This window comes from Morone saxatilis, unplaced genomic scaffold (genome assembly GCF_004916995.1).
Source record: "Morone saxatilis isolate NCDOM2014 unplaced genomic scaffold, NCSU_SB_2.0 Contig5, whole genome shotgun sequence".
NCBI classification, from domain to species: domain Eukaryota; kingdom Metazoa; phylum Chordata; class Actinopteri; family Moronidae; genus Morone; species Morone saxatilis.
In genome coordinates, this window is record NW_023340095.1 from 5,956,546 (window position 1) to 5,978,216 (window position 21,671).

The 21,671-nt window shown below is 39.8% G+C and overlaps 1 long non-coding RNA gene across 1 annotated transcript in view; it reads left to right on the forward strand.

Moving 5' to 3' along the window:
* Window positions 1–9,139: 9,139 nt before the first annotated feature.
* Window positions 9,140–21,671, forward strand: part of LOC118338904 — a 44,969-nt gene continuing 32,437 nt past the window's right edge. Inside the window, exons 1-2 of the long non-coding RNA XR_004797293.1 lie at window positions 9,140–9,261; window positions 20,446–20,713. This is a non-coding gene — a long non-coding RNA (uncharacterized LOC118338904). The remainder of the gene's footprint in view (window positions 9,262–20,445; window positions 20,714–21,671) is intronic.

Genomic DNA, 21,671 nt, shown 5'->3' on the forward strand with positions numbered 1-21,671 from the left:
AATTGAGAGATGATGGTTAAATTCCATTATTTTTTAATACATTCAGAAGTCACCATTTACAGTTTATTTTATCTGGCTCAAATCCATCTAATCCTTCTTACCTAATGTGTCATGACACAGAAAGAACGGTATGTCAAAAGAAAAACAGATAAAGTGAATGAATATTAAGTCATGTCATGAACTACAGCAAGACTGTTAGTGTAGAAACAAAGTGTAAAGTAAACAGAAAAAGGAAATATGTATCTCTGCGGTCGTGCCAATAGAGTCTCATAAAAAATTAAGAGGGACAGAGAAAGACAAATAATAAAAGACAGAGAGAGAAACACACTGGGAGACATACAATGGGGAGATGGCACATACGCAGGCAGGCATGATAACAGTCATCTGAGGAATCCTCAGTGTCAGGAGACCCACGAGGGATCACTGAAGCCATATACATCTGAACTACAGCCACCGTGCCTGGCTTGGCTTAACAGGATTGGCTGGTGTGTTGTGGCTTGGATACCATTAATCCCTCTTATCCACTTACTGCACCTTAAACTGTGGAGGAAGGATTGTTGCTATCTCCTGTTAGTTATCCCTTCTATAAACCTGCATCAAAGGAAAAGCTTCATATTACACCCAAAACCACTTATGAGCGTTCTTATAGGGTTTTGAATTACATTCCATAGCGAAAGTCATTGTTGGTTGATATTTCTATTGTATTGCATTGCATTGTATTATATTCTATTTTAAAAAAGCACACCGGAAATCTCCAAATCCACCTGTTCCTTGATGTTGTTTTATTTTCTTCATCCTTTTATTCTTTTTGTTCTCAGATCAGGTCCTTTAAAACCTACCAGCTACTTGGATTTACAGTTCTGTGTGTCTTGGAGCCAATTTTCTCATTAACACTTTGGATAGTGTCCTGGGTTTCAACCTGAAAGAGTAGAGTTCACATGCTCTCTCCGTTTTCATTTAGCTTTCCTCTGGTGTCCGCAGTCCACATCAGATATTGATTACAGGTTTAAATACCTCCTAACCTGCATGTTAAATAACACTCTGTCCCAAATTAGATTTTTTGTTTGCACATATGAGAGTTCGATCTTTACAATTCTGTAATGCAACCTCAATGTAAACAGTCATATTAGAGATTCATGTAACTTTTATGTCACTCTCGAGCTATGTTCATCATGTGGTTCACTTCAGGGCCGTGATATTTAACAAATGATGTGAACAGCCGAACAAACAAAAAAATCTGATCTGAGCAATAAATCAGAAATGAGTGCTAAGGCTTGGAGTGTGAATGCAGTCTAACTGCATTGTAACAATATCTTGTGTCACAATATGGAAATACAAGAGATTTTGGCTACATTTGTGGAGTTTTGTGACGAAGGAAGCCACATTTCAAAATGATAATGAAAGATTACAGAAGTAGCCACAGCTTTATGTGTTTACTGTTTATCATTATTTATTTTATTGTATTTCATTTTATCAACATTTTACTGTCTTCTTTCAATGGTCTCATTTAATCAACCTTTTCTTTCTGTTATTGTTTTAGCATGCCTTGGTCTCTAAATCCTGTTTTAACAATCAATCACTTTTATTTGTCTAAAAGGTGCTATATGAATGAAACTTGATTGACTGATTTAGGTACATGATACACAAATTCACCATCTTCTTTTTATACAGTTTTGTTCTGACAGCTGAGATGACAGAATAAAAAGTTACAGTCTGTTTCGCATTACCACAGTATCAGTTGACCAACAGCAATCAGTATGCAGTCATGCAGATGTTGTGGCCCCCATCTAGAGTCAAAAATCTGGCTTCTAACCATCTTGGATATAAATCACTTGAGTCTGAAAGAAAGTTGTCTCTGTGCTGGACCAGTGGGGCAAATCAATGAGCTGAGCATGCACGACAGAAAGGACTAAAACCATGAGCCTTAATTAAGTTAGCTGGATGCACAAACACACGCCCTGTTAGCCTTTTCCCTTCTTCTGTGGGTGGCTGAAATCTTAAAATTAAATAAGATAATGGAAAAGAGGAACATTATTAGATTATTCCAAAGGGGTTACAAGTAAAGCCCTGTTCTCTCACAGCAGTTTACAATACCAGCAATTTCCCCTGTTTATCACGTGTGACACATTTGCATGCCCTGGCATCTACCCTCCACTCCCCTGTCCCACTCTGAAATTGCATTAACCTACAGTGTACGAATGTGCCAACGTTAGCTTATCTCCTAAAAGATAATGCTGTGCTCTCTGGAGAATGCTCAGCTATCATGGGTTTGAAAGAATTGATCTTCCCGTCATAACGTGCAGGAAATCCATCCACTGCTGTCAAAGCAATATTACAATGAAGGCATACAGTGTGTATTTCCTGCAGATCTTGGATGACTCGGGAGCTCAAACAGAATTACCATTTGTGTTTGGAAGAAAAACAGCTAGATTTGATGAAGCAGTTGTTTTGAAAGGCCTGTATTGGCATTTCTGGAGAGTTGTTGACAGTGTTTCGGTGCACAAGCTGCTTCTGTTAGCAGAGAGGAATTAGTTATGGCTTATTAGTATTTTGGTGCAATGAAGACAAAATGCATATTGTTTTTCCTGACAAAAAGTAGAATTAAGCCATTGGCTTTTATTGCCGATTATGATATTCTGGTCCGTCTGCTGAAGATTTCTTCTCAATCTCTGTGTGGATTACAGTTTCTACTTTGTTACTTTGAGTATGGTTATACAACTTAAAGTGTTTAGAATACCTTGTGTAACAGGTAGAATACAGCAGAAACACTGACAGGTACAGGGTCCAAAATTGTGGCAATAAATCAGCAAATTATCATCTTATGTTAAACCCATGTGCTATTTTTCCTAGGATTCCCTAATTCCTCACAAAACAAGTCATATGACATACTGTATGATGTGAGCCATTTACCCTCATATTTCATGAGTAGAGTAGTAATTACTAGAGTAATGGATACATTACTTTGATTCCCTTTCACCGTCTTACGTGGAACTTTAGTACTCTGAAAACTCAATTAGTCTTTTCTACCCTTCGAAAACCAAAGGAGTGCATGGACAATAAGGTACACTAATGGAGGACATTTTACCCAAAATCCACTGTGATTGTTCATTATATCCTTGGATGGATCAAGAAATATATATATAAAAGTTTAAAGAAAGAGTCAACTAATTATATTTAGACATTTCGAAAGTGTTTATGAAGGTTATTCATCTGCAATATTTTTAAATATTGTACATTCTGGTCATAGATTACCTAAAATGCATTCGTTTATTGTCTTATTGAGGAAAGCCTTTACCAATAGCCCTAAAACCTGAAAGCAAAGCCAATCAATATGAATGAACCAATTCAATTCAACCCATTTCACTCTATTTTTAAAGACATTCTCCCCTCACTATTAACCAGGCAGCCACTGTTGGTAAGTCGACAGGTGACTGACAACTTGGAACAAATCCTCCTCCAGAGTTTCATCTGAGACACAACATTTGCTTTGGCAGTATTGCAAATGATAACGGAAAAGGAGAGAGGTGTAGAGACTGTGACTCATTTAGGTTTATGTTGACTTTCACTTTGCTGAATTAAAACAAAATGTCAAATCATACAGCATAGAAGCATAGCTGCAGGGTCTCTACCAACGACAGCGTTCAGGTTTGTCATAATATTAAGGTTTTCATTTACTGTCAGTCTTATTTTCTGAAGCCTTGACAGATGTCACCAATGCTGACAACACTGACAAGACAAGTGTCAGCACAGGTGAGAAAAAGTCTCTCTGGACACATTTTCTTGTCATTCAAACTCTTAAGAAAGAAAGTCACTTTTGTACGTATTACTTTTGTCACTGAGAAACTGCACTGAGAATAGATGTCCCAAGTCTGCAAAGTCAAACTTCTGCCCATAATGAGCGATTCTCACATTATCTGTTGTCGACCGCTGCTTTATATTCTGTATAAAAAGCTTCTTCAGTTCATTAAATCCCTGCAGCCATCTGAAGGCAGCAGGACAGCTGTGTTTATAAATCTGATTTGAGAAGTACCAGAGCAGTGCCATTACACACAGCCATCCACTGTATTTACCTTTATTAAATTACATGCTAACGACAGGCTGCTACAAAATAACAGCACACACCTCTGGACATATCAGCCAGGTCCGTTAAAACCTGTAATTCTGAATGTTTATGTGGGAGACGTCGGATTACCGAAGTGTCTCTTCATTTGTTGAGCCATTGTTGTCATGCGTCACTGTGATTGGCACAGTTTTTTCAGAGCGACTTACTGAGTGTATTCATTAATCACCACACCACACCATTTATGTGCCACATCAGCCAGTCCTTTTGCACTTTGCACTGTAGCACCAAAATAGCAGGTGCGTTTGGAGACGCCCACACACTTTGTGCACCTAAAGTGCAAGATTAAAATAGGGCCCTAAGAGACCAAAAAAGAACATTAACTTTAACTTTAAGGGACACTTAAAGAATTACAGACTAAGCTATTGTGAAGAAATCACATGGACTATAATTGGACATGGACAGTATCTGTCAGGTTTAATGAGAAATACAGTACTTGTTTCACTCTTCTCATCCGCCTCTCAGTGCCATTATATGCGAAAACAGGCAGAGTTCACTGTCTGTACAAATGAAGGCAATAAAAAGATGAAGAAGATGCTAACTTGGATATTGCCTTGTTTTCAGCTAAAACAGCATAAAAGTGACATCCCATGTACACAAAAGCTTATAAAAAGAAATTTTAATTGGGAAAATTAGCTTTTCAGAGTTGTAGTAAGACATGTTTTTAGCCACTAGGCAACCAACTGGTCTCTGAGGTGAAGAGTACCACTGGTCACATCTGAGTTTTGGTGCAGATTTGCTCAATTGTTGTATGTTAAACTATATTATTATTTACCTCTCTTTTTTTCCATAAATGGCAAAAGGAGAAGTACATAAATAAATCCATTGTACAGCACAACTTGTTCTTTTGTGCATTTTACAGTGAAAAACTGATTTCTCCATTTTGTTTCCTTGTATGGAATACGCTGGTAGCATTAGATATATGTAGTGTGCTACAGTAGTACTGGGTGATGGACAAGCAAATGGTCCTAATATAATCTTCTGTAATTGCCCGAAGTGCTGGTGGTATGTCATATTAACTGGTACGGCATCATGTGTGAACCATATCTGCCTCCATTACAGCAGATAAACTCTGGATGAATCCTATTTCACACTGCCGTGGACGAGTTTCAGAGAATACTTATTATGTTGTCAGTGGTATCCTTTTAGAGGAGAGTGTGGCCGGGTTGAGTTGTCCCATCGATGTTCAAATCAGCTTTCTTTTCTTGCTAATGTGGACAAGCCCATTTGAGTGGATACTTATTATGCTGTCAGTGTTTTCTTTAGAGAACAGCTCCAATGGGTTGAGTCGTTCCATTTCTTTTCAGATGAGCCCCGCTCTTAAAGCTGGGGTGTTGCTGTTTACATAATCCTGGTCTTACTTGCTGCTTCATTAGTGGCAGCATCAGGTGTCCTTTGAAGTCTGTCATTAATATGGTCCACTGTTGTGCAGCACTGAGATCAGTGCTTTGGATCTATGAACACATACTGTACACTGCTGGATGTCAGGACACAGTTACCGCGTAACTGCAATTCATCACATTTCTTTGTCACTCTTTTAGGTATCTTCCTAGCTTGTGTCTTTTGCTTTCACTCTCTTTCGCTCTCTAGTCTATATATCTTTTGCATGGAGGATGGCTTCACAGGTTCTGCTTTGATCTTGAAGAAAAAAGTCCATCTTTATTATCTCCTGTCCGCTCTAGACTGTGTGTTTGGATAATAAGTAGATAGTAGATAGTGTTTCAAAGGGATGGAGAAAAGAAAGTCACAACTCCATTTTCATCCACCTCATTAAAACTGTTTTCCCATAGACCATTGTTTTTGTTTTCACTGATATTGTGTCATTTTTGTTTTCAAGGCAACGCTTGTCAAAGATGTCTTTTGCTACTTGTTTAAGCCGCAAGATATGTGTTACTACCTCTATGCTGACAACTGTTTATTAAAAGTTGGGGGGGATGTGACTTGATAATTAAAGATTTCTTCAGGGACAGAGTTACTGTCTTTATAATATAATTTTGTTCTAAAATCCACAGTTTTAAAATTATCCTACTACAAAATTAAATATATGGTGGATAAATGTGTTGATATCAGGTGAAATCTTTTAGTTTTTATATTGTATACAACTCTATACTGATCCTAACACTTGAGATAATCTCCCATAAAGCGGATTTAAAGTTCACAGGCATTTCTGCGCTACCCTCAGCATGTTTAAGATGATTAATGCATATTTAACATAAAACCAAGGAGATTCAGTAGCAATTTGTATTTACTTTCATTCAGCATCTCATAATGAGCCTGAGCCAGCTATTGTGTAATGGGATTGTTCGGAGAGCTTGCCCACATCAAAGACCAGTTGGTTGGAGGAAGTTCACAGTTAAATTTATTTTCTTCGTAAGAAAGAATTTGAAGAGGTGTGTTTGTGCTAAAACAATGTTTCTGTGATTTTTCAGTGTGCTGAAAACCTGATACCAACAACTATGTTGTGCTTTTTTTTATGTTGAGGTGTTTTCCTCACCTGCCGAGTGAAGAAAATGTGTCGTAAATGAAGCAAAAATCAAGATGATCCGCAGCAATATCACCAGGGAAGGCTTCCTGCACACATTCTTTGCAACGCCTCTGGTTTTTCAGCTATTAAACTGTTCCTTCAATCGACCTTTACATGCTTTAAGACAGTTCAAGGCTGTTTATGAGTAGGTACATCTTGCATTTTGGTCAACAATTTTTCAGCTATCTCAATTGCTAATTAGGTATTAGAGGAAGGCTCTTTTCCAGGAGGCAGATTATCATTTTCTGAAAACATGTTGTGCTCCACATAAGGAATGCAAGCCTCACTTTTTTCAACTGGAAAATCTACTGTGGGTATATGTCTCCTAAGCATTAAACCAACTGCTCAATGAGACAAGTTGACACATGCAGTTGTTCTTGAGAGGGTTTCCTGGAAATCACCAAGTGAAATAGAAAAAGGTGAGGCAGACTAAGGCTATAAGGAAGCAAAATACAATATTCACTCACAAAGAGTACATTGAACTCTGTGGGGATAGTTTGTATTATATGTTACGTGCATGCATATGAACAATTTATAATGATCTTTTATCTTATTAGATTTACTTTACCCAGTATTCATTTAAAGGCACTTAATCAGCTTCTTAAGTAATATGGGTTATATATTTGATATATATGTGTCATGATCCGCTCTGCTTTCCATCCTACTGCCAGCTCTGCCAGTACTTTTTCCGATCACCTGCCTGCCTCATCAGTGCAACCACCTTCACCTGTGTTCCCTCACCTGTGTTTAACACCACTCTTTCCTCTCAGTCTCTGCCAGATTGTCTTTAGCAGCATGCAAAGCTCTCTAGTGTTATTTCCCAGATTGCTTCCTTGGTTTTGACCTGCTTGTCCCTGCCCGTCCTCTTTTGTCCCTGCGCGTAACTCCTGAAACAGCCTTCTGTCCCTGACCCCTCTGCCTTGCCTCGCCCTTGTCTGCTCCAGTTGTTTGCGATTCCCTCCCCGGAAGGTCTCTGCTAAAAAAGTTCGACTGTTTTGCTAGCTCAGGTTGTGGACTATTCTTGTGTACCTGCTGTGGATTTTACAACTCTGTTTGGACAATAAACTGTTGAACTGTTCCAACGCTGGTCTCAGTCTGTGCTGTTCTTGTGTCCAACCTCACGCCCATTACAATATGAGCACAAACCTTTTTTGGTTATTTAAAATGAGATATTTCTGTATTTTTCTGTGCTCTTGGGGTGAGTTGGAAAAGGTTGATGCTGCATTCACACACTGTCGGTAGAACTAAAAAAACCCCCATGATAGATAGATATCTTAAACAAACTGTGGTATTTTACTTCCTGTCTAAAATTATGACCCAATAATACCAATACCATACTTTCAAAATGTCATGATTTTCCACTTTCTGTGCACAGGAATTTCCCTTTTAGGACTTAATTCCCGTAGTTTGTTATCAAGTGAAACTGAATAGAAACAAACTGTATAAGGTTCCCATTAAGTAGCTGAATTGATTCCCTTAGCAAGGATATTGAACTTATTTAGATGTAACTGTCAGCAACGGAGGCTTTGCGGCCATGTTGCCAGCGATTTGTTAACACTGCTGTAGTTATTTTCACTAAGAAGGAGATATTGTAGCTGTCAGAAATTCCTGATATCGCCAACTTGTAATTACAACTTGGAGGCTGACATGAAAGTTTTTTCTGACTTGGCTGCTTGTAATTACGGCCTGATTGATATGACACGAACACGGTATTTTGTTGCCCGAGAGATACCACTGTCAATCAAATCTGATCAACCCAAAACCACATAGTCCTGATTAAAAGATTAGCTGAGATTTAAGAAATGTATTATTACTTTACTTAAATAGTCATGCATATTTAATATTATGGAAAAAATACAAAAGGTTAGTGTATAAAAATAAATCTGAATTGTTCTGTTTTGGTTAACTTAGAATGGGCTGTCTAAATCTTCAGAGGGAGAGGGTCCTCTTCTACAGAGTCCGCCATGTTGAACTGCTATGTTTCTATGGTAGCCCAGATAGGGCCTTTTGCACGTGTTTCGTAGCACCGTAGTTCCTACACGCTAGGAAGGTGAGGGTGATGTGACGGGAATGCAATCAGCAACTACACTGCATGACGTTCTCTAAATCTACACATTGGTCCTTTAAACCAAGATTTTAAGGGCTTTTTAAACACGTATATATATTGTTGGCAATATCCTTTAAAAATGTATGGTAGGTTGGCATAATCTTAAACTCATTTTTGAGTTACACAGACACAAAACATGTTGGAATTGTACAATAGAAGATGAATAAGATGCATATAATAGTATTACAGACACTATACATATATGTCCCTACTGAATTTAGGGAAAAAGTATATGTAAAGTATATGCTTCATGGAAAGGTTTATGACAGACTTCATGTGTCCACTCACGCTGACATAATTTTCCTCTCAGCTGTCAGTCATCCTGTCCCGCAGACCCCGCCCCCTACGGAAATACAGGAGGTTGCCCGACACGTGATTAAGTCAGAATGGCGGAGCTATCTGGCTGAATGATTTTTTTACAGTACCGACGGGTCCTAAAACCCTGCTCTGTGGATGCTCCTGGAGACTGGCAGAGAACCAGCCATTTGCGCCCAAGGGTGCTCAATTCAGGTAGTGTTTCTTTTCTGTCTTGGTTAAACTCAAACACAGTCCTCTGTTAGGCTTGAACGAGTAGAGAGAACCATGACTCCAAAAAAGAAGGAAAAAAATGTGTCTTGTTGTAGGTCTGCGCTTTTCCTCCTCGGAGTCAAACTCAGTGACTCTTACTCTGATATGCTTTGAGTTTGTGTCGTATTTTGCAGGACCGTGTTAAGTGTTGCGCAATACAGGCATTGTTCAGTATTACCATTTCGGAGTGGATTTAAAAACTGTCGACTGTACGTGTTGTGCAACATTGTTACTCCGCCACCTTAGCTGCTCCTTTTTAAGTTGGACTTTTAATCCCGCTGCTCGCTACATCGTTCTGAAACACGCTGTCATGTCGGAAAAGTGTCTCTTACGGACAGTCCGTGCCTTATTCTGTTACTTTTCAAACTTTCCCTGGTGTGAGTTGTGCTGCAGCACGGCACCATACGTTGACACAGCGGTTTCCTTCCAAGTGTGAGGTTACTGTAAAGAGTTACCAGATGTAGTGGGGAATTTTGTCACCCAGTTAAAGTTGTTTGTGTACCAGAAAAGTACGTCCCCCGAGTAAAGAGGAACTGTATTAATGCAGTAAAAAAAAAAAAAAAAAACTTCTATTAGTATAGTGCCAGCTCTGCTCAAAACTATCCTCCAAACTAATTTTTCTTCAGATAAATGAGCCAGAACGCGTGTGTGTGTGTGTGTGTGTGTGTGAGAGAGGAGAAAGCTGTGTGATGGAGGGTTCTGCTGGGGTTGAACCGCCGCTGCCACAGCTTTGGGTGTAAACGTGTGTCTTCATGGAGTGTAAACACAAGAGAGCAGCAGCAGGACGACGGTGAAGTTAGCTTCCAGCTGGCTGCTTCCCATTCGGCAGCTTTAAACAGGGGGAAATGGTATCAGACATCCCAGTTAAGGCTTTCATTTCATAGAGGGATATATGAAAGCTAAAACATGGTGAATTTACCGAGTTTTCTCCACCCTGACAACAATAAACCAGATTTAGCTTAGAAACTGTTACATTTACCCTTGTCAGACCTGGACTTCATTCACATTTAGACACCAGTAAGGGTTTAAATCACAGATTCACACTTTATTGTTTTGTGAGAACACACAAATGGCAGGTTAAGCTTCATTTGTGATTTGTGATTGAAAGCCAGTCTGACATGGGCAAGATGTGAAAACAAATCAGTGGAATTTGTGTTTTCACAAGTAGAACAAAGGTTTCACAAACCAATTGACAATTGTAAATGTAGTTTTTTTTTTTCTTTTTTTGTCTGTAGTTGACTGGACAGAGATGGGTAAAAGCGGGGTTTAAAATAGAATTAAGGCTCGCACTAGGATGTCTGACTAATAAGTGGTGCGAAACACAGAGAATCCGTTGCTCAATATTGTCATTTAAGTTTCACTTAACTTCCCCCATTAACTACTCAATCAGAAGCTAACTTCAGCAGCGTTACACCAGCAGGGCTGTGCTGCTGCTCTGCTGAGAATCCTTTAGGCATTCACTAGCGGAAACTATTCCCTCAGCACTACGGGCTCTGAAGGACTGCTGGTCGTAAACTCCAGGCCCCACAGGAACAAGGTCACTGCAGCTCTCTAAAAAAAAAAAAATTGGCTCCGAGTGCTTCTCTGGAAGGATGACTGCTGAGGGAAGAGCCCAGATTGGAGCAGAAGAAGCAGGATCTTCTTTGTTGATATTTTCTTTTCTTTTCAGCTGAGCATCTCAGTATTTTATTCTATTTTATCTGTCTGTCTATCTCTTTGCATATTTGGCAGTCCTTTACTTGCTGTAGACAGCTTCTGTATATTTCAGCCATTTAGCTGCTAACTTTATATTGAGTTACCATTAGTGAGAAGGGAGGGATTCAGGGAGTCCATACAGACCTGTTTAGTCTGGTTACATATAGTTGATTGATGATGACGTACAGTAGATTATATTAGTAGGCTCTAATTATTTACCGTTCACATAGGGGTTAGGTCCATTAGAATCAGGGTTCACGGTTCGGTATGTACCTCGGGTTTTGGGATCATGGATTGGTACATTTTTTGGTATAACAGGGAAAATAACATTTTTTTGTCATTTCATTTGAAAATTAACATTCAATCATCTACAACACAAATGTCAGTAATGCCCTCTCTTTCCTGAACAACTGCAGCTTGCATTTGTTTATACAGGGCAGGCACAACGGGCCGACTAAAGTACACACGTTGTAGTCAATCCTGTACCGAAACCTTAATTGCAATGTGAAACCAAAACTAACTGGATCAAATGTGAAAATGCAAACCTGGGTGTGAAGTGAGAAGGCCATAAACGTCATGGGAGGATCCTCCCTTCAGACGGCGGTGATACTACATGAGCTTGATTAACCGGGCTAAGCTGATTAGCACTCTACAGCTGATAGATAACGACTGGTGAGCTGCCAAACCTTTTTCAAACTCACGCTCTAAAGAGAGATTAGAAATAAATCCACTGTTTGGATTGTATATGTTTGGGTTACATGGCGTACCAGACCGAGTTGTCAAGTACCAAACGGTTAAGGATGGAAACGCGTTACACCTTTTAGTTCAAACATGGGATGATGGTCTATTCTCTGTCCGTGTTAAATGTGTTGCATGTTGAATAACCAGTGGGACTGAGTTTTGTTTTCTTGGTTGTCCTGCTGTGTCCCACACAAAGAAGTCACTTGACTTTGTGGTGTACGATGTGCATTCCAGGAGTTGTTATTAATATGTCGTAAATCATGCTTTGTTTCTCGACTGCTGCTATTTATGGAATGCACAACATGTCTTGTGGCTGCACTGCATTGTGGTCATTGTAGGCTACTGATGGTGATAGTATGAAGATGCATATCTTTGCCTCTTTTTAACTGATTTGTCTTTGTGTGATTGTCGAATATTTGTTCCAATTTGAGTCTCTTCCACTTTGATTTTGAGGAACTGACAGTAACACCTGATATTTAAAGTTCATATTTTGAACAGTTGGGAAAATTGTTACTAACACAAACTGCAAATGACACAGTTAAACAACAACATGGATTTGGGGAATAAAGTTACTTAGACGGGTTTTTAATCAGTGTTAATGCATTTCATAGAAAACCTCTTTGTGACTTGAACACCAAACATTTTAAGTTTGCATGTGTGTGCATATTTGTTGCACATTAAGTGTCTACTAATTACATTTTTGCGTTGCACAAAGATTAGAAAGAGTAGATGGATGCCTGCAATATCCAAGTCCAAAGCTTTAAAGTGTATGTTGCACATCATTAAAGGTGTAAATATGCTGTCATCTTTTACTACTTCATTCTGTCTCTCCAATTAAAAATTGTCTTGTGTCTCACCTAGTTTGTAATTGTACTTCTCTATCTACCACCTCTCCTTGTGACAGATACTAATTTAGCCAGAGATTCAATTAGCAATTATTGAAGTCGTTTTTAAAGCTAAAAAGCCAAAAACATTTTAATATCATCCATAACTTTGGATGACATACCCTTTTGACACTGCCATTGTCAGCCAGAATTGAGCTACTTCTGAGATGTGCCGCATTTATGGCAAGTCCAGACATGGTTAATGTGTTGGCCTGAAAATATCCACCATGCAGATGACAAATTGCAATTAGTGGCGATGAAAAAGCATTTTTAGAGCATCAGGGCAGAAGGTTTTTGGAACGTTGTTGAAGGCCTACAGATTTACAGTATATATCTATATTATAAGACTTAAAATGATGATCCAAAATGTATGTTAAAAATGTGTTTTTCAAACAGTATTGTTCAGGCTTTTTAGACAGTGTAGATGTAAATGTGTTTGAAACAAAGGTCTCAACTAGAATCGGACAGCTGAGGTTGCGGTTACAACTGAAACCACAACACTGGAATAAATGACAACAGAGTGAATTCAAACTGACCGTTGCTGCTGTTTCATCATTGAGGAAACTTTTGAAAGCCACCCCAGTCTGCAAATTGTGTGAGTGTTTGACTTGACAAAAAGATACATTATGAAAGGCATTGGTGTTGGTTTTCTTTTACCATGTATAAAATAGAGTTTGTTCCACAGTTTTGAAATCTTCAAGCAAAGCCACCTGCATATTGATATTGAGGTAATAATTAGGATATTTTATTGGCAGTGGCATATTACTGTTTTACTTGTTCATTTGTAAGATATTAAAGAGATTAGGATACTTAAGAAAAAGCATGATTAATGAAGGCAATCATTCACGTTTTTGCTTTTCTATGCTGAATTGAATCTAGCCCATTAGACTGTTAGGCTCTTGGGCCAACTCGTACATCACTACCACACCAAGGTTTTGAACCGTGTAATCCTTGTTCTTTACTTGCCCCCAAGTTTTTCCTCTTGTAATCGCATTAATAAGCTCATTTAACTCAGTGCCACTGTGCTTTGTCAGGGCCCAGGCCTGACTTTCCAACTTCCTCCCATCATTTAGCACCAGCTGGCACTGGGAAAGCTTGCTTGTTTGTGAACATTTTGTGGATGTTGTCATGCTAATGGATACTAATGGGGTCTATTAATGCCACTGTTGTGCTCAGGGAAAAATACGGTGACAGGACCCTGTAAGCACCGACACGTTCACACAGCAGGAATTTGTAAGCTGCTTGGCAGGGTCTTCCCTTCAACCCCACTGTGATTCAGCATATTATCGAACCTTTGTTCTCAGTCCCCTTCCATTTGTTCCTCTATCTCTCCATTACATGCAGTGTTTGAGATGCCACTAATACAGTTTGAACACAACTCACTTCGCCTTTTCTCACTAGGCTTACTGTTGTGCAGCTTATAAAGTAAAGGAAACTGGATATTGGCCAGTGGGCCAGAGAAGCAGTAAAAGTAGACCAGAAGAAGATTCAAAGCAGTAGTAAAAGGGACACAGAGCTTTTAATGGGCAGCTATACAGAAGCTCTCAGCCTCAACTGATGTGATTTGAGGGTTGATGAGTCCTTGTGTTGACTCACTGAGTTCATGGTTGCGAATCCTTCTCCCAGATTCAGTCCCTTATACTCCACTGATCCTCAGAACTCCAATAATAGTTGTGACTCTTTTGTGCTTCGCCAGGTCCTTGTCCTGACATTGAACTCATCCTGTATCCTGAACTCAGTTAGCGAGTGTTGGAGAGGTCGACAGTTGGGAAAGTCCTCCTTGTTTGTGGACATGTTGTGGATGTCATGCTAATGGTTACTTATTGAGTCTATGAATGGCACTGTAGTGTTGAGCTGCTTGGTTACAGGACCCTGTGGTGCACAGGCACACTCAACCAGCAGGACTGTGAAAACTGTCCCGCCACCCTACCCCCTTCCTACCATATCATCACACCCAATCAGGGGCCACAAGGATCCCCTGGCATGTTACATTTTGATAACACATTTAAAACCCACATGTTGACTGATTTTCATGGTCTATTTTCTTTCACAGATTGAAAAAGTATTGTAACATTTTGTCTCTGTACGTGGTGTGTTCAAGGGCCAAAAGCAATCTGCAGTTTGAAAATCAATGTTGAAAATCCAGTATATATTTTGGTTGTTAAGACTTGATCATTTGTTATTGTGTACCACTGAAATACATTTCACAACAGGCAACTGTTACATATAATATACAGAAAAATAGGAAAGGTGGATTTCCCTGAGAGAGGTCTCTATCACGCTTTTTAGGGCGTTCCCTGTGTGAGCGCAGTTTATATGAATAGAATCAGCCAATCCGATATCAATGCAGGATGCAAAGCCACAAAGCAAAAGTTGCTTCTAAACATCTGATTCTAAAGGAGCTTATACATAGCAAGTGTCAAGCTCAATCTTCATCACCAGGCAGTCAGACGGGTCCAAGCGAAAGGGAACTAAGTGGTCTACGCCAGAGTTCACAGAATTTGAACTCTGGCTCAGTGTTTTTCTTGAGTAGTTTAGTGTGAGGTCATACTGTTCCTTCGGGCAGGGCGTCAGTGCTCCCTCCGTTTAAAAAAAAAAAATGGGTCCATTCTGTGGTCTGATCATGTGAAAGCAACTTCACACATTGGCTTACACTGTGGTCATAGAAATATCTGTTGCATCCAGAATAGAGTGCTGAGAAAGCCTGCTCTTATTTAGAAAAAAAAAACGCCTCCTCGATGCAGAATGGTGGATTACTATAGGCTGAGGTAATATAATAATAATTAATAATGCAGACGTTAGATCAATACGTGGGTTAAGGAGTGAGAGTGACACTGAAAGAATGTGAGTAATAAAGAAAGGGAAGTGGAGTGGGCTTTTGTCATTCACAGGACTTGGCTCACTGCATGGAAAGATGCTACTTCCTGCTTTTTATTTGACTCTGAATAGTTGGCCTTCTGTTGCCAGGGTAACAACACATGTTTTATTGTCCATTAACATCAACAGTTTTGTGTGCGTATTACCACTGTGTTCTTTTTATTACTGCGAGGTAGCTGCCAGTAGGTCAAACTACAAGTCTGCTCAAATCTACAGAAGCAATGTGCGCTACCAAGTGAAAAAAAATGAAGCGTGTCAAACACGCTAATATTTCTATTTTAATGCCATGTAAAAACATTTTCACATTTGTCTGCATACCATGACTAGACTTATAAATTAGGTGTTTCCACAGCTCACATTTATATAACCACACACAGGGCTGATCCAAGTGCTTCATCATGGTGTGCCATCGGATATGATGCCAACTATTTTAATCCCCAACCCCACATTGTTGCGCAGGTTTCACAGGAATGCTCACACATGCACGCAGGGGAAACATGGCTCACTTCAGCATTTTCCCTCGAACCCAAACCTTTAAACATACCTTCAGAGTTTAGGCAGTCTGGTTCTGAGACAGCTGACCTCAGTGAAGTTCACTCTTTTCATACATTTCTGTGGCCTTTTTACTTGCTTCACTTTCATAGCACAGTGCTGGTGTGAGAGATGCAATGCAGACATAAGCCTTTACTTAAAGCTGTTATTGGTGTGAGGGTAAGTTATTGTGACTTACTTGCTTGTGACTTACACAGATAATGTACAGAACGTGGATTTTCAGGCATGTTGCTGGTTTCTATTTAAAGCCATGCACTGTTGTGTATGTCCACAGAGCTTTATTGACATTGAACTGAAATAAAGTGTGTTGGGAATAGAAACGTGAAACAAAGGTTTCTAATGTTCTCATACAAGCCTGGTCACAATGGTCTGTTATCCACCCTCTGTCCTTTCAGCTTTGAATGTTCAGTAATCATTTTTTGAACTTTCATTAGCATTTGTGCAGAACTCAAGTGACAGGTCTCAAGCATAGTCACGCAGTTTTGGTGCCAGCCCTCTCATCACCATGTTAAACTCCATTTGCTTTCCACTATGAAATAATTAGTTCTGTCAGTCAGCATCAGAATAACAGTTTATTTACATGAGAATACGGCACAGCAGAACAGTTAACGTTTGGCATCTTGGCACTGCCCACAGAGAGAGAGTGAGAGAGCGAGCGAGAGAGAGAGAGATCAGGGGAGAGAGGATGGCAGATATCTTCCCCCGGACTAGAGCCAGGGCCTACAGGTGGATGCTGCTGTGCTACATGGCCATGCTCTAACTGCGCCCAGGCTGTCAGAGCTCCGTATCAAGAAAAATGATCCCCCTGTGCCACTTGATGCCTGTGCTCCTCGTCCTGTCCCCGTTCAACCATCAGCTGATTGATGTGATGTCCTGCGGTCATAGCTGGCCTTGTTCACTTGCAAACATGAACAAGCAGCAGAGAGTATTGTGTTACTGCAGGTCCTTTCATGTTAGATAGACTGTCCCTCGCTCCTCTCAGACGTGTGCTCACTCACTCCCCGCTGCCGTGCTTCTGCTTACCTACTTTTACTCGCTGTTACCTGTGTAACGGTGACTGTAAGCATCCCTCCTTCTAAAGGAGGATGGGTTCAGTTTGACACAGTCGTGCCCTTAATTGAACCAGCGACAGACCAACATAGTATCACAATATTCTGTCCCTCCCTGCTAGCTGTGAGCTTTTCCTTTGGGGTTTTACAGGATGTAGTTTATTTTTCTAAACTAGGCCAGACTGATGTAGGATTTTTGAGACCAATAGCGATATGATTTAGTTTTGCACAATATGACTCTGCAGAGGTATTCAGAAATGTTCGTTCTTAAACAAATAACTTTATTTATTTTATTATATTTAATTTAAATGTTAAATAATTTCATATATAATTGTCAACCAATTCTAGTTGACATTGCTGAGAGCTGCTTCTTTTTACTTATCTGTGCTGCTTGCCACGCTATTGTAAATCTTAGTGCACACTGCTGGAAAAACTATGCAGTGACACGAATATATTTCCACAAGCATTTTTTACTGCATTTCATACCAGGAAAAAAAATGTTTTCATACCGGTGCATACTGGATAACGGATATACACTGATACCAATACAAAACCAATATCTCTGCAATACGTCAAAATCTGCCGACCGATATATCGCAGTCAATATCACGAACTGTAAAGACTCAACACCTCAACTATTTTTTGCCAATAACAAAGAAAAATCAAGAACATGTCAATCAATAGCCTACTGGCGGTGCCACTAATCCCACTCGCCAGCTGAATAATTCATAGTCAATTAGAGCTGAGAGGCTGAAGCTGTCTTCATGGCACAAGTGCATTTTCAATGATTCATTTCATGAGCTATGCAAGGGGTCTCTTAATTGTTGTTTACTGCTCACTACCCGACCACATGTTATTTTTATGCCATCGTGATTACTCCCGGCAGCGCTCAGAGTGCTTGGGAAATGAAGTCCATTAAGGGGTCCTGAGAGCTGTTTTCCTGTCAAGCGCCATGAAATGCTTCCAGGTTCAAACTTAACTGCACAAGAACAATAAATCTCATCCAATCTCGAGTGTCAGGAACTGAGATGCATGAAGAGATGCATGTGGTATGTTTTATGGTTCGTCAGTGCAGTAAAAATACCTGCAGCGTTGTACGAAAATCCATTTTTAATAGGATCCCCGAAGTACAGTTTCAATTGCAGAAACAGTGAAATCATGTGGAAGGAACATTAAAAACCACACAGCTAACTGCTGACCATTGCCACAGACTACAGGTCGATGGTGTCAGAAAAGAAGCAGACTTGGCTTCTCTTTGAGCTTCCTTTTGTTTGTTTGAGTGGGGCAACGAGAGAAAGTGAGAGGACTAGATGCCTGAGGTCACTGCTGACATAGTGTGACAAGCTGTAAAAGCACAGCCTGAATTCTTGTGTGACAGATGACTCCTTTGACAAAAATAGGCAGCTGGATCAGAGAATAGCACTGTAGCCCTCCAGCGGACACACTGATGGGTTTTTTATTCCTGAAACCTCATACCTCAGCAAGTCCATCCACTTTGAGTATCCCTCATACATGCAGACATGTGACTGTTAAACACACACCTATGTCAGATGTTCACACAAACATTTAAACCTCCCCTCTGGTCATTTTGCCCTGAAGGATGCTGGGACCTAAATGAGAAATGCTGACGAAGTACAGTGTCACAGCAGCACACTGATGTTGAAGCTGACAGTCTGCATTACATGTATTTTCACTGAAACTGTGAGGGCAAGACTGGAGCTCATTTTTAGTAGATTTTTAAAAATACCTTAATATTCTTCCGATCTTCACAGGCCACTCTGATGAATGTGCTGAGCCTCCGTTTAATTTGTCGTTTACTTGAGGGACTTCTTGAGAATCCTGGCAGTAACGTCTTTCCATGAGATCTTATCTGGCCATGCAATGCTTGCACCTTCTTTCCTCTGAACTCGTTCATTTGACAGTAATTCAGTTCAACACTTTTAAAGTAATGGCAACAACAAGGAGATTGTGTGTGTGTGTGTATTTGTTTGAGAGAGATGGAGGGAGCACATACACACTTTATTGTGGCCTCTGTGGTATTTCTAGTGACTGATTGCAGCTCTCATTACAACGTGTTTGTGTTCAGCTCTGTTGACACCTGTTAGAGGTGACAGAGGTGAGTTTTATAGAGAACCAAAGGCTTCCCTGGTATGTGTGCCTGTGTGTGATTACATATACCTCTTATAGTTTTGATTGCATAACACACACACACACACAGCACACACACGCGCACCACACACACTACCACACACCACACACACACACACCAGACAGTGTGAACAGTTTTCTTCCTCTTTCTCTACTGCTATCAAATCTGTGGTAAGTCTAAGCCTTTGTTTGCATTTCATTATGGGCTCAGCTACATGGAAGAGCTTTTTATTAAGGTACTCACTTCCACAGCTGACCATGCAAGCTGTGGAAGTGAAGATTTAGGAATGTCACTTTAAGCTGACAAATGTTGACATTTTATTAATGTTGTTTATCGCTTAGCCAGAATTGAACTGTTTGTGTTGAACATCAATGTATGTTAGTGGCATTTTGATTTAAATTTAAGACCACATTCAAAAGCTTTTCCTGACTGGGTGTGGTGAAAGCACTGACAATAACTTGCAGTACTAGCTCTTGCATTTAAATTATGTAAACATGCTGTGATTCTAGTGAATCCAGATGGTTCAAATGAAACCATATTCATTTAATAAAAAACAGACATGTAATACAACTCTTACTTGGAGGAAGCCAGAGCTGTTTTCCATAGCTGCTTCTTCTCTCTTGCCCACAATAAAGCAAAAGAGTTTTTATCAACACATAGTGTGAATAATTGTAATGAGAGATTTCACCTCTGTTGATAACAAGTTTCACTGCAATTTAATTTCAGATTTTCTCGATTGTTGTTAGCTGTGACTTTTCTCCTTTGTGGCAGGGAGCCTCACCTTGGCAGCCACAGTCCAGCTGACCATGCACATAAAACTCCCACACAGCAGGTGAAATATGTGCCACAACCTTCTGAACAGTACTGAAAAGGTGTAGACGGGATTTATACATGTGCATTTAGGGTCACAGATAGAGACAAACTTATCATGAAACACATGGGTCATTGGTGCCTTTGAAGGCGGTGACCTGCAGGTCTTTGTTCCTCCCTGGCCTGTTAAGGTTTCACACATGGCCTCAGGTAAACAGGAGTTTTGGCTCAATAACTGCAGAGAAGAATAATGATTTAGAATCCTGTTTATTTATATGTTTTAACTTGTGTGTTAATTTGAATATGAGAATCTTTCTGGAATTTCCCATGCATATAAAAACTCTTTTTTTTTTTCATCCACCTCTCACAGCGTGACTGTTTTGTGGAAGGAATCCTGCCACAACACACCACTGAGGTCTCCACCCGCGGCTCCGTGTGACGAAGTCTTAAGAAACAACTCTTCTCTGTCCCTCCTCCTTGGCCCGGCGTCTCCACCTGGCAGCACCGACCTGGCTGCACAGCACATGGTGGTCACTACCACCACCCCGGAGGTGCACACACTCACCACTCACCTCTCCTCCCCTGTCATGTCTGCCTATTAACAACAACCATAACAATGAGCTCCCACAGTCGATCAGGTAAGATATAAAACAAAAGTAGTAGTAGTATTTCACAAGAGGAACTCGTGCCCTCTTCTGTGCATGTGTAGTTGCTTTGATATGAAAAAGTCTTCTGCTATTGGGTTAAAAAAATTATTATTATGATGACGTATACTGAATTTGAATAGGAAGTTCATACGTTTGTTCTTTTGTGACGACTACCCTTACAACAAAGCACTTTATAGGGCTTATTTATGCATGCAGTGTTTTTAAGTATATGGCTTAATACACAGATAACCGGTTTCATTCTGAGTATATGGATGCTTCTTTTGAGAACCAGAAGAGAAAAACCCAAACTAATTAACATGTGATAAGTTAATGTCAAAACAGTAGAAAAATGTTAAATGGGAACATCCTTTTCCTAGATGTAGTTGATAATTTGGTGACACTTTGACGAACAGACCAAACCTGCTGTTTTCATTTTGCATTTTCTACAAAGGCTCTTCAATCCTCCAAAGAGGGATTTAATATGGTTGACAGTTGGCAAAGCCACTAACTCCAGCATGTTGCATTGTTTAAACAGCAATTACACAGCGGTGTCTTGAAGAAGGCAAATGTTTATTCAAGTGTATTTTTTTGTGGTTGGTTTAATTGATGTGATTTATGCAGCAAAGTATGATTTTTAGGTATGAAATCCAGTTATTCACTGAGGCTCTGAAGTGAAAATGGGTATAAAGGCTGTTAGTTGATGATGTTGCTGAATTAATATTTTAACCTTTATGCTCCAAGTTTATTATTTTGTCTTAGTTATCAACTTAACTGTTCATTTGACTTGCGAGCCAGTTGCGTAGCTCTCTGTAGTCACAATGTACACTGTGACATAGACACACTGTACATGCATTTTGTAGCCACACGTATATTTCAGCCATGTTCTTACAGTTACTGATGTTGTTACCACTTCAACTAGAGGTTGTTGGTAATATATATATATATATAT